At 31.9% G+C, this 10,935-nt stretch overlaps 1 long non-coding RNA gene across 1 annotated transcript in view; it reads right to left on the bottom strand.

Annotated features, from left to right (window-relative positions):
* LOC118186607 (uncharacterized) overlaps positions 1-9,172 on the bottom strand; it is a 63,971-nt gene extending 54,799 nt beyond the window's left edge. Inside the window, exons 1-2 of the long non-coding RNA XR_004757801.2 lie at positions 9,033-9,172; positions 8,772-8,878 (exon numbers count right to left, since the gene is read on the bottom strand). This is a non-coding gene — a long non-coding RNA (uncharacterized LOC118186607). The remainder of the gene's footprint in view (positions 1-8,771; positions 8,879-9,032) is intronic.
* Between the last annotated feature and the right edge of the window lie 1,763 nt (positions 9,173-10,935).

The raw sequence follows: 10,935 nt of genomic DNA, 5'->3' as shown, positions 1-10,935 counted from the left end.
GTTGTCCTTCTCATTTGCATTTAACGCGATTCTAAAACCTCATTCTAGTAAGGAGCTGTAAGTTGAAGCTAGCAAGGCAGGAAAGATAAACTAAATTAAAATAACTGTTATAAAATTAAAATATACCTTACAAGGTTTTCAAATCTATTCATTTGTCTATAAACTGAATAGAATTCTACAAGCAGCAGTATACCATGCTTATGTAAAGGTCCTGTTAAATAATGTGTGAAATAACTGTTGCTTACAAGCAGCTCGTACTAAACTAAAATCTTAGCACATTGCAATAACTCCCGCACAGTGATTTTTATATTCAAATGCTTATTACTGATTGTTACTTCGACCACATATATCCGAATGCTGCTACATCCTTATTCTTCGATATGCTCTTTAAGTTTGTTAATAGCATTTAATTTGGTTCTGCGCACTTAAAACATAACTTGTTTGCACGAAATGGTCGTTTGAACACGTGCGAACTGTTAAGAAACTAGATACTTCTCGCTTCTTTACCAGCCTCACTTTTTTACTCATTCACGTAAAGTGTTTCTGTCTTTTATTCTTTCTCTCTCTAATCAAAATCAAAAAGTTAGCTGAAGCACTTGGAATTTTCAATTAACTGTAACCGAATTATATGAAGAATTGCAGACGAAGGATTGGCTGGAAAGAGAAAAAAAATCAACATGTCGCCTTATTATTATCAAGATCTTAAACTCCTGAACTAATAAGATCAATTTTCTTCTGATGATGCAGTAATTATATTACTAGAGCATATTACTCTAGTAATCATATTACTAGAGTATACATTGAAGATAAAATGTTAGAAATATCTTAGCTCAATGCTTGCTGTAACATTTTTCCAAGAAAAGATTAATAAGAGCTCCACGCGCATCGTCGAATGGGTAAATATTGTATATGAGATATTATTGGTAATATTCATATATTATATGCAATTACTGGCTGCTGTATCTATATTAAATATATTTCTGTAATATTTATTATATGGAAAACCTCTCCCTTACTTTATGACTTAGTGATTGAATTTACTCATACTTAACATGCCCGTTCATGTTTATATAAATGTAGTAACATATCTACCATAGTTATTATAGAACGAATTGACATCTTATTAATAAATTAATGCAATATTCGAAATTTGCAAGTGTTTAGATAGCAGGATAATGTAAATTAAATAAATATTCTGTACTGTGGTGCGCTTTTTCATTTGGTATATTTTTACAAGCGTTTTGTGAAAAATATTAAGCACTTTTGTGAAAGTGTTAATCGTAAAAAAGAGCTCTACATATCTAGAGGATATTTAGTTCAGATCCATAAAGCAGATCCATAAGCTTCCGGTTGCATCAAACCAAAAATGTGCTTTCTTATGAAGCACCGTTTCAAGCCTGTGTTTCAGCAGCACAGTAAACTCTAGCCAAATTCGGGAGGTTTAGCTGAATATCGCATAGAAAAATCTGCAAAATCGCTTTCAACAATTTGTGTACCAGTGGTTGTTTAGAAGAACATTTACTTTTTTTTCCAGTTCTGATGTGATAACCATCTAAATATGGTTCTCATGTAAGAAATATGCTACCTCATTCTAATTCTGTAGCTTTGAATGTGTAATGTTTCAACCTATAATTTACATGTTTCAACCTATAATACAGCCTATAATTTACAACTAAATGTGCGGTACCTTGAGAACTGGTAAGCGAATAACCGCTTTAGTTCAGTAGACAGAAAACAGACTCGAAAAGGGCTAATTACTCTTTATTATTCAAAATAAATTTAACAGTCGGTCCTCTCTCAGAACGTACAGGAAAGCCTTTATTTGGACTTGAACTCAAGAATGCTAAGGAATAAAAGTTAACTAAACTTAACTAAAGAGATATAGCCGAATCTATCACCATTCTACAGAAGTTGGCCTCTTAACGCTAACTAAACGGCGAAGCTATCAAGGGTCTGAAATACGGCCGAGTGTAGAAATAGCTTAGAGAGAATGTAGCCTAAAAGGCGAACGCGCTCTGAACAGAGGCTCTCTAACGAAGTTAGTATAACTTCAATTTTAAATACTTTCTCCTCCTTCATTTGCATTTCACCGCGATTATGAAAACACGTTCTGGCAGGAGATTTGTAAGCTGAAATTAGAAGCGACAAGCAAGTGCCTTTAACTAAAATTTAACTGTTCAAAACTTAGGATAAACCTTATAAATTGCATGCTACTTTTATATTTCCAGACTACATGAGTTTGAAATATAGTTAAAGGATCTCTGCCACATCAAGATTTCGAACAACTTTAGGCAGTTCAATAAGTTCACCAAATATGATGTGCACAGTTTCTAAAAAGGAAAAGGAACACAAAAGGGGAACAGACGCCTTTTGAGCTTAAGCAGGCTCAATGATTGACGCTGATGTAGAAGTAGTGGAAAAAATAACTCTCTCTAAATTTTGTATTAAAGATTTTTTGCTTATTTTATGGTAATAAATTGCTCTATTCTTTGTCTAAATTACATTTGGTGGAGAAATATGTTGTGAATCTAGAAGACAATTGTATATCATAAAGAAAGAACCACTTGGCGAACATCTCCTTGGGAAGACGAAATAAACGATAAGATGGTGCATGAAATTAACTGCGCCGTTTTAAAAAAGTTTCATTGTTTCAAATATCGGTATAGTACATCAGTTTTTAAAATACTCTTGTTAGTCAAGTAAGGAGTGTGTAGCTGTATATCGAATGTAACTTGCACAAAGTACTTTCATAATAAAATACTGTATTTCATTATAAAAGTACAATCTATATCGTACAAAATACGATTCGATAAATGCCTAACAATGAGTTATATAATTTATATACTGGATCTTCTATAAATTTTCTAAATTACATGTATGAAATGACATTTATTTAAAAAAATCAAAACTGTAAGAAATGAATTTTCATTATAAACAACGGACAACGGATCGAACACTTATTTTTCACATTCAATAAAAAAAGACAGCAGTATATCTAGAATAAAACTGCCTATTTCTCTTTAGTTAACTCTGCACAATTACTGCATAATTTTGATGTGTAGACTGCATAACTTCACGAACAGCATATTTGATCCAAGAAAGGATCATTTTCTGCTCCTTATATATAATGAAATAGAATCTTGTGCATTATAATAAGATGATCAATTAAGCTTCCCCGCTTAGTCAGATAAGGAAATAAATAGCTCGGGCTCCTAAATTTCTCTTCATATATTCATAACTTAATGAATCATTATACTAGTTTTGAATTAAATTTAGAACGAAAATTTGATTTTCGGATCAATACTTAAAGTCAGTTGTAGTCATGTTACGGTGAAACACCGAAATCTGGAGAATGTCGACTTCCAATGGTAAATGTCAACATTCACATAGTCGCTTGGTGCATGTCCAAAATATTTTCCTAATACTCTTATTTCTGACTTGCAACGGTAAATGTCGACATTCACCATATACTAATGGTGAATGTTGAACATACAAGAATATTATATTTTCATCTCCGTAATTTAGTCGCGAAAAACGCACTTGAGACTTAAAATAAGAACTTAAAAACATAAAAACTTAAAACACACTGTACATTCAAAATGAGAAAGCAAAATAATAGAAGTTGAAAACTTACTTAATTATACAGTACATTTTAAACGAGAAAATAAAATAATAGTAATAAAAAACTTACTAAATTATGTGATTCAAATCTTATTTATTATTAACTTAATAATAAATAAGATTAAACTTAAACTTTACAACCTAAACTATTATGACACTTTTAATTGTGAACTTCTCTCTTTTCGATATACACCAGAGCATATCTGTGATTGTTGATATACACCGGTGAGGGTCCGAATGTACAAGAGTGTAATGCAATATTCGATCTTTCACCGACGTATTTGGTGAATGTTGACATTCTCCGGAAGTCGACATTCTCGATTTTCGGACTTTCACGGTAACAGTCACATATAAAGGCTATTATCAGTCCTAGGAATATTTTAATTGTTTTAATGCATGCATTCATATTGTTTTTAATGCTACCTTATAAACCTGGGTTTGGTTAGAAATTCATAACATTTAGTTTCACATAGCTGATTTGGTTGTAATATGGCCTCATCGGATCTTTTATCATGTAATTATAGCAAATTTAAAAACATTTTATTAGTAGTAACGCTAAGATCATAATACAGTGGAACCTTTATCACAAACACCACTCATCATGAATACATTATTTGAAAAAAAGGGTGCCTCGATGATGAATAGTGTTCCTAGTTACAAATATCAGCTGCGAATAACGTTCAAAGACGCTTTGAGGTAATTTATATGGCAGAATTAAAATTCAGAGAGATCATGAAACATCTGTTCAATATTCTCTGTTACTTAAGTGTCATTACGGAAGACTGCCAGCAAACAGCATACAAGACCATCAATTCAATCTGGCAGAAATCATGGCCAAATTGTATTGCAGTCAGAAATTTTGAGGGCTTTGGCACTTAAAACACGTTTTGTGATTTAAGATATTTTGATTTTAGGCGATACCATGTGCTTGGAAGATAACAGTTAACACATGCAGGATAAAAATGAGCTCAACAATAAATAACTGCAACAGCTTCACATGAAACCGATATGAAGTTTAAATGTCTTTAGAGAAAGAGCAAGGAAGAAAGACTGATTCTAGTTCATTGATCCACGAAACTTTTCAAAATGGAGTAAGATGCAAAGTTTTCAAGCATTGATATCATCCTAATAAAGCTGTAATAAACTTATATGGTATTTCTCCCGTCTTCTTAGCATGGATTCGTAGTGTAATGGTCAGCACGCTCGGTGCGTGCCCGAGAGGTCCGTGGTTTGAGTCCTGGCGAGGGCGTTGCTCATTTTTCATTCTCTTGCTTCGAAATAATTTAATAGTCTCTACATTGAACGACTATTGTAACGAGAGTCTGAACGACTACCGTGACGAGAGTTTGAACGACTACCGTGACGAGACAAGGAACATAGGGAAAAAGTTAACATAAAGATAAACTGGTAATAAAACTTAATTATAAATGTAACATCTTTTATGTTTATATAAGTACGAGAGAGAGTATACTCTAGTGCAATGATCTCAAACTGATGACTTCCAAAGCAATTTAATACAACCCACAAATACATTTCGTATGAATTAAAATTATTATGACAAGAATTTGAATAAAACACGATTAAGGATTTTTATGTTTGGAGTCGAATTTTGCATTATTACCATTTTCATTTAAAACTATGTGATATAAATTGTATTCAAAGATTTGAAGATACATATTTGATGTTTTATTCGTACTTGTCAAAAGTTAAGTACTCTCAGCTACAAATTGTTACAATAAAAATCATTTACAAATACAGTTGAATCTCAACAGTTTCTTCCGCAGTTGAAAATTAATAATTCTAAGAAAAGAACCAACCTGACCGATGAGCAGCCAAAATGTGTAATGAAAACAATATTTTTCTCGAGCATTACAAATTCTATCAAAATCAAAATACCATCAGGTTTTGTAACCCGAAGCCGTAAGAAATAAAGAATTTAATAAAGATTTACATACAAGTATATACACCTTTTCTGTGTACGTCGGAGAAATTTTAAATACATAAAACGATGAGAATATGCTGTCATTATTTATTCGTATTCTACCTTTTTGGAAATATTTCGTAATTCTTTAATTTGTCATTTAATGGTTTAGTGGTTAATAGAATACACTAGAATTTTTAAATAAATTATCAATCCGAACAGCTAATAGTTAGTTGTCAATACGTTTAAATTACACATAAATTTCTTACAGATATCAATTAGCTTTCGAACCGGAAATAAATATAAGTTTGATTTTTTTATTCTTGGCTTCATTACTGTTAATGTTTATATATGTTTCGTTAAATATTTGATAAATAAAATTTTAAAAATCGAGTTACAAATTCTTATGTTGTTAGAATTTTGTTTTCATTTTGTTGAAAAACATTTTGGCCCGTCAGCTACTTTCAAATCGTGCGTTCAAAGCTGAGAACACTGCTCTATTGTAGAATTTATTATTTTATTATTTTCATTCATATAATACTCTGTTTCATTATTTTATTCTTATTCATTCTTATTTGTTTTCATTCATATAATACTCTGTTTCATTATTTTATTCTTATTCATTCTTATTTGTTTTCATTCATATAATGTACTGTTTCATTATTTTATTCTTATTTACTCTCGTTCAAATAATATGCTATTCCATTATTTTATTTAGTAGTATATCATCGATTGTTGTTAAGAGAATATTACATTTTTCACTTTTTTTGAATAATTTATTAACTAAATTTATTCTTATCATATATGTTACAAAACTATCCTGCTTTATACAGCATCCGTTGTTATATACGGTTTCACATATCCATGGTAATTTTTAGAATAGTTTGCCTGCGGATACGGGACTATTAATCTATTTATTATGCTCCTGTTCAGCACTATCCAATTCTTCACAGAGCATGGCTGATTCGCGTAATATCTATAGAACTTCAAATAACAGAGTATTTATTTTTCAACGCTAACCGAATTGGTGATCCTGCTCGTTGTTATATCTTCAAAATATCCCCTTTATTTCAATCTCCATCTTCAGAAACCTGGTTGTGTAAACAGGAGTAGTTAATCAGAAACATGCTGTTAATAAGGAGACTAAAGTTCTATATATAGTTCTTATCACTTATCATTCGGCTTTGTTTAGGATCTCATCGTCATCATGTTTTTCCTGCACTAACTTATTAAACTGTAGTCTGTTACCTTTTATGTTATTGTTACAGCAATAAGCAATATCTAGCAAGCGTAAAGCCATGATCTCCTGCTTCAATTTATTATATATATTAGAGCATTCATTGGTTTATATTGTGTGTTGTTTATTGTGCTTCTATTGGATACCATTAACACTGTACTGGCTCTGTATTTATACTATGGAGGTAGGAAAGGAAGGAGGGGCCAGTCGGCACTAGAAGTGAAGCATTACTTTGAAGCTTGGGTCACCAGATGGGGTGTTCTTTGTTTACATTCAGAAGCTCGCTTGACACGGTTCTGATAGTATTTCGACACACGACAGTTCCGTACAAATCGAAAAAGGGACACTTTCGCATGAAAGAAACATTCATACTGTGATGGATAATAGCAATTTGTATAGTTTAGTGACATTTAAGCAAAAATCACATCTTGGTTATTTTTCGATAACTAACAACAGCGCGATTTTGATTATGAATTTGTTTTATAAAATTCTAAGCTGTTAAACTACAAAAATATAGATTTTAAGAAAAATTTTATTCTTAAAGAATGAAAAATACCTTACGGTACATTTAAAATTGTATACGTCTTTCAATACCCTTGAATGAGTATTCGCTACTTTTTTATTTTCCAAACGCCAAAATGTTTTAAATAAAACAAATTTTTTTCACATCCATATATTATTGTTGCATATTATTGCAAAAAGCATGTATCTGCCTTTGACAAAATACATAAATATTCTTTAAATTATTTATAAATGTATTTGAAATGAAGAATTTATTCACTTATAAACAACTGTGAAAGTACTGTGAAGAAATCTAATGATTAAATGTATCTAATTTATAATGATTATAAATGTTATCTAAATATATAATAACCTTAACATTGAATTGTAAACATAATTTGAAATCCTGTTGACAAATACGTTATAAAACTATTTAAGCAAGAATTGTTCGTATTGTAAAGCAATCTGTTAAAAGGTATTGTAAAGCAAATGCTATGAGATGCGCTCTTAAGAACGTAATAAAAAGTTTTGGAATATGTATTGTTGAAATGAAGGGTAAAAAAAAATTTGATAAATATAATTAAAAGAATTATTCCCCTTAGATTTTGTAATAACCCCGTTACAAGTTTTAAATAATACTTTAAAAAAAACTTATTTTATTTCCTTTCAGAAATCTTCAGAGAAAGTCAAGTACTATTTAAAGTATTTCGCTAATTCCTAATAATTCTCTAATTTAAAATGAACTGAATAGAGCATTAATTATAAATTGACTTACATTTTTCGATTTAAAAGAAGCCAAAAAATCATGTCATATTTAAGAAAGTATTTTAGGAAGAAGCTCTATAAATAGAAAAGAAATAATGCATAATTTTAATATTAATAATACAATAAACTTCGATCTTAATTTTTGTACCTTAACCGAATAAAATCGAATTATCTTAATTTTTTTTTCTAATGTAATTAACGAAAACTTGTGAAAATATTTCATTCAAATTAAACCATTCTGAGAAAACTGTCCTGTGAAAAGTATAGCATTTAATTCCGTTCAGAATGAAATGTTGTTAAAAATATGTTGTTTTCATATACTTAGGACTCTGAAGTGTTGTATAAAAAGAAAATATATACATTTATATGTATATTTACGACGTAATTACAAAATATTTACATCCGTACGCGTCAAATCCCATTGAACTCAATGGTAAATGACCCAATGTTTTGGTCACCACGTAGGGATCGCTGGTGCTTCAGAGCAGGGTACGGGAGAAACTTGTTTAGGGCAACTCCATCTTACTTCCTACCTCCATGATTTATACACATTCTTTTTAGCTCTACCATTCGTGCCTCCCGGGTTTTTATTACTGTTATACCCCAAAGCTGTGTATTATAGATTTTACTAGTTGCGCATAACATGCAATATACTGCTGGCTATTCATTCTTTCCGAACACTTATGTTATTTTGCACAAGTATATTACTTCAAATATGATACTTACGTTACTTCGTCACATCGCAAATGTACTGCGTTTCATTGGACGATAATTAGATATGTCACATGTTGTAACACTTTTCTGTGTCTTCGTATATCCTTTTCATGATATAGCTGTCCATTCGGTGGCAAAGAGGAAATATATTTAGCTCAAATATTTAACTCAAATTTATATATATATTTATATCTTTAGAGCAGCTTATATCCATAAAAACAATTTTAACTCTATTAAGTATTACTTTGTTAATACATTATGTTATGTACTTACATTCTTAATTCCCAGTCACATATGTTTCCACTACGAGGGACTGGACGTCGAAAGGAAGAATTCTCAGAACCTGCACATTTCCACGAAATCTACGTAGCTAGATTACCATTTTTATTTACTAAACAGACTTGAACGCCAAACAGTAATCGATTATCGCTCAGATTGGGATCACGTGATCTTTCAGAAGGAGAACTTCCGTCTGAATGGGTGATCTCCACCCGAGATAGAGCTGCAGTCGAAACATTTTCGGCGAGCTTTCAAAAAATCCCGCATAGTTAGTACATCGTTTCCGTAACTAGGCGGAACTTCTCTTTCAGCACAGATGTTTTTCTAGGAATCCTCCCGTTAAACCAATGCTACCAGAATCTCGTTTCTCAGAAAAGTCCCATCGCTAGATGTGAAAACCCCTTTATATGCACAGAGATTCAAAAATACAGGCAAAATTTTAAAGACAGATAGGAGAAACCGAAATAAACAAGTTTTGTAACGGAATGTGTGCCCGGAAATGGTGTACAGGAAATGGTTGACGGTGTACAGGGCAAAGCTGAGCGCTATGTAAAAAAATTCTACTGGCATAAATTGCCATTTACCGTGCGAATGTCAGGAAGAACATATCGCTATACGAACGCAGAGCTCGCCCTCGTGCATTTCATTCATGAGCCTGCGGTTCTGCAGGCCTATATAAAATGTATGTTGTAGAGTTCCACTTTCGTATAGCGATGCGTACCACTCGAAATCTGCACGGGAAATGGTGATTTACAGCGCTTTTATTTACCGCTCAACAAAACCCTGCGCCTCCGCAAGGCGTCGTTTCCGCTCACACATTCCGTTACAAATTCTACTTACTTCTGTCCCCCTTTACCTGCCTCAATATATTTGCCCCATATTTTTTCAATCATACTGTGCATATGTGCTATACCTATTACTGCAATGCATTATGTAATGCATATTGCTACTGTACATTACTTACTATATTACTCTAAATATTACATGTACTCGGCTTTTGACAGTTTGAGCTAAGAGCTCATTGCGATGTTTTTTTTTTTTTTTTTTTTTTTTCCAAACTTCTTCCAGTTTTGTAATTACTTTAGTAATACTGAAAGACCTTAAAGCTATACTTAGACGTACATTATAAATAAAAGAACTATTATGCATGCGACATGCGACATGCGACGGAGGACGTGGGCACCACCCCTTTACCATATGGTTAATTGGTGTAGCGCCACGTCCACCAGTGTCAATATAAATATCAAGGACTCGGACGCCTAGGTGCATTAGATTTCACTTATTGCGCCTGACTGGCGTAAGATAAAATGTTCTACTGTACAAGGTTATATTCATGCAGGGGTATGATATGGAAACAGTAAGATGATAATGCATAAAACAATTATATGTGGAGATATGCTGAAATATAACATACCAACACAGATATCATAGATACATTAAACATATGTTACATAAAAATCAATAACTAACATGCTATTATACCTACATTAATCAAACATTACCTAAATATCAAGGACTGAGGCACTAGTTGCATTAAAATTTCACTTACTACTCCACACAGGGGCGCGTTAAAATATTCTATGGTACATAGTTATTTACATGCAGGGGTAAAACATGGAAAAAGTTACTTAACAATTATTAACACCCAATATCCTAAATACATTAAACTTTTGTTACGTAAACATTAATGACTTGGATACTATGTTTACATTGGACAGACATTGCATGGATATCACAGACTCAGACGTTGTGCTTTAAGCTTCACTTATTGCGCTACACAGCCACATATTAAAGTATTCTATGGTACAAGGTTATATATGTGCAGAGGTAAGTAAGGCATAGAAAACAGTTAGATAATATGGCATAAGACAATCATATGTGGAGACATGCTGAATTA

This window comes from Stegodyphus dumicola, chromosome 5 (genome assembly GCF_044657685.1).
Source record: "Stegodyphus dumicola isolate Sdum_Otavi_A_Nest chromosome 5, ASM4465768v1".
NCBI classification, from domain to species: domain Eukaryota; kingdom Metazoa; phylum Arthropoda; class Arachnida; order Araneae; family Eresidae; genus Stegodyphus; species Stegodyphus dumicola.
Note: the sequence above shows the minus strand (reverse complement) of the source record. Positions and strands in the feature narration are given on the sequence as shown.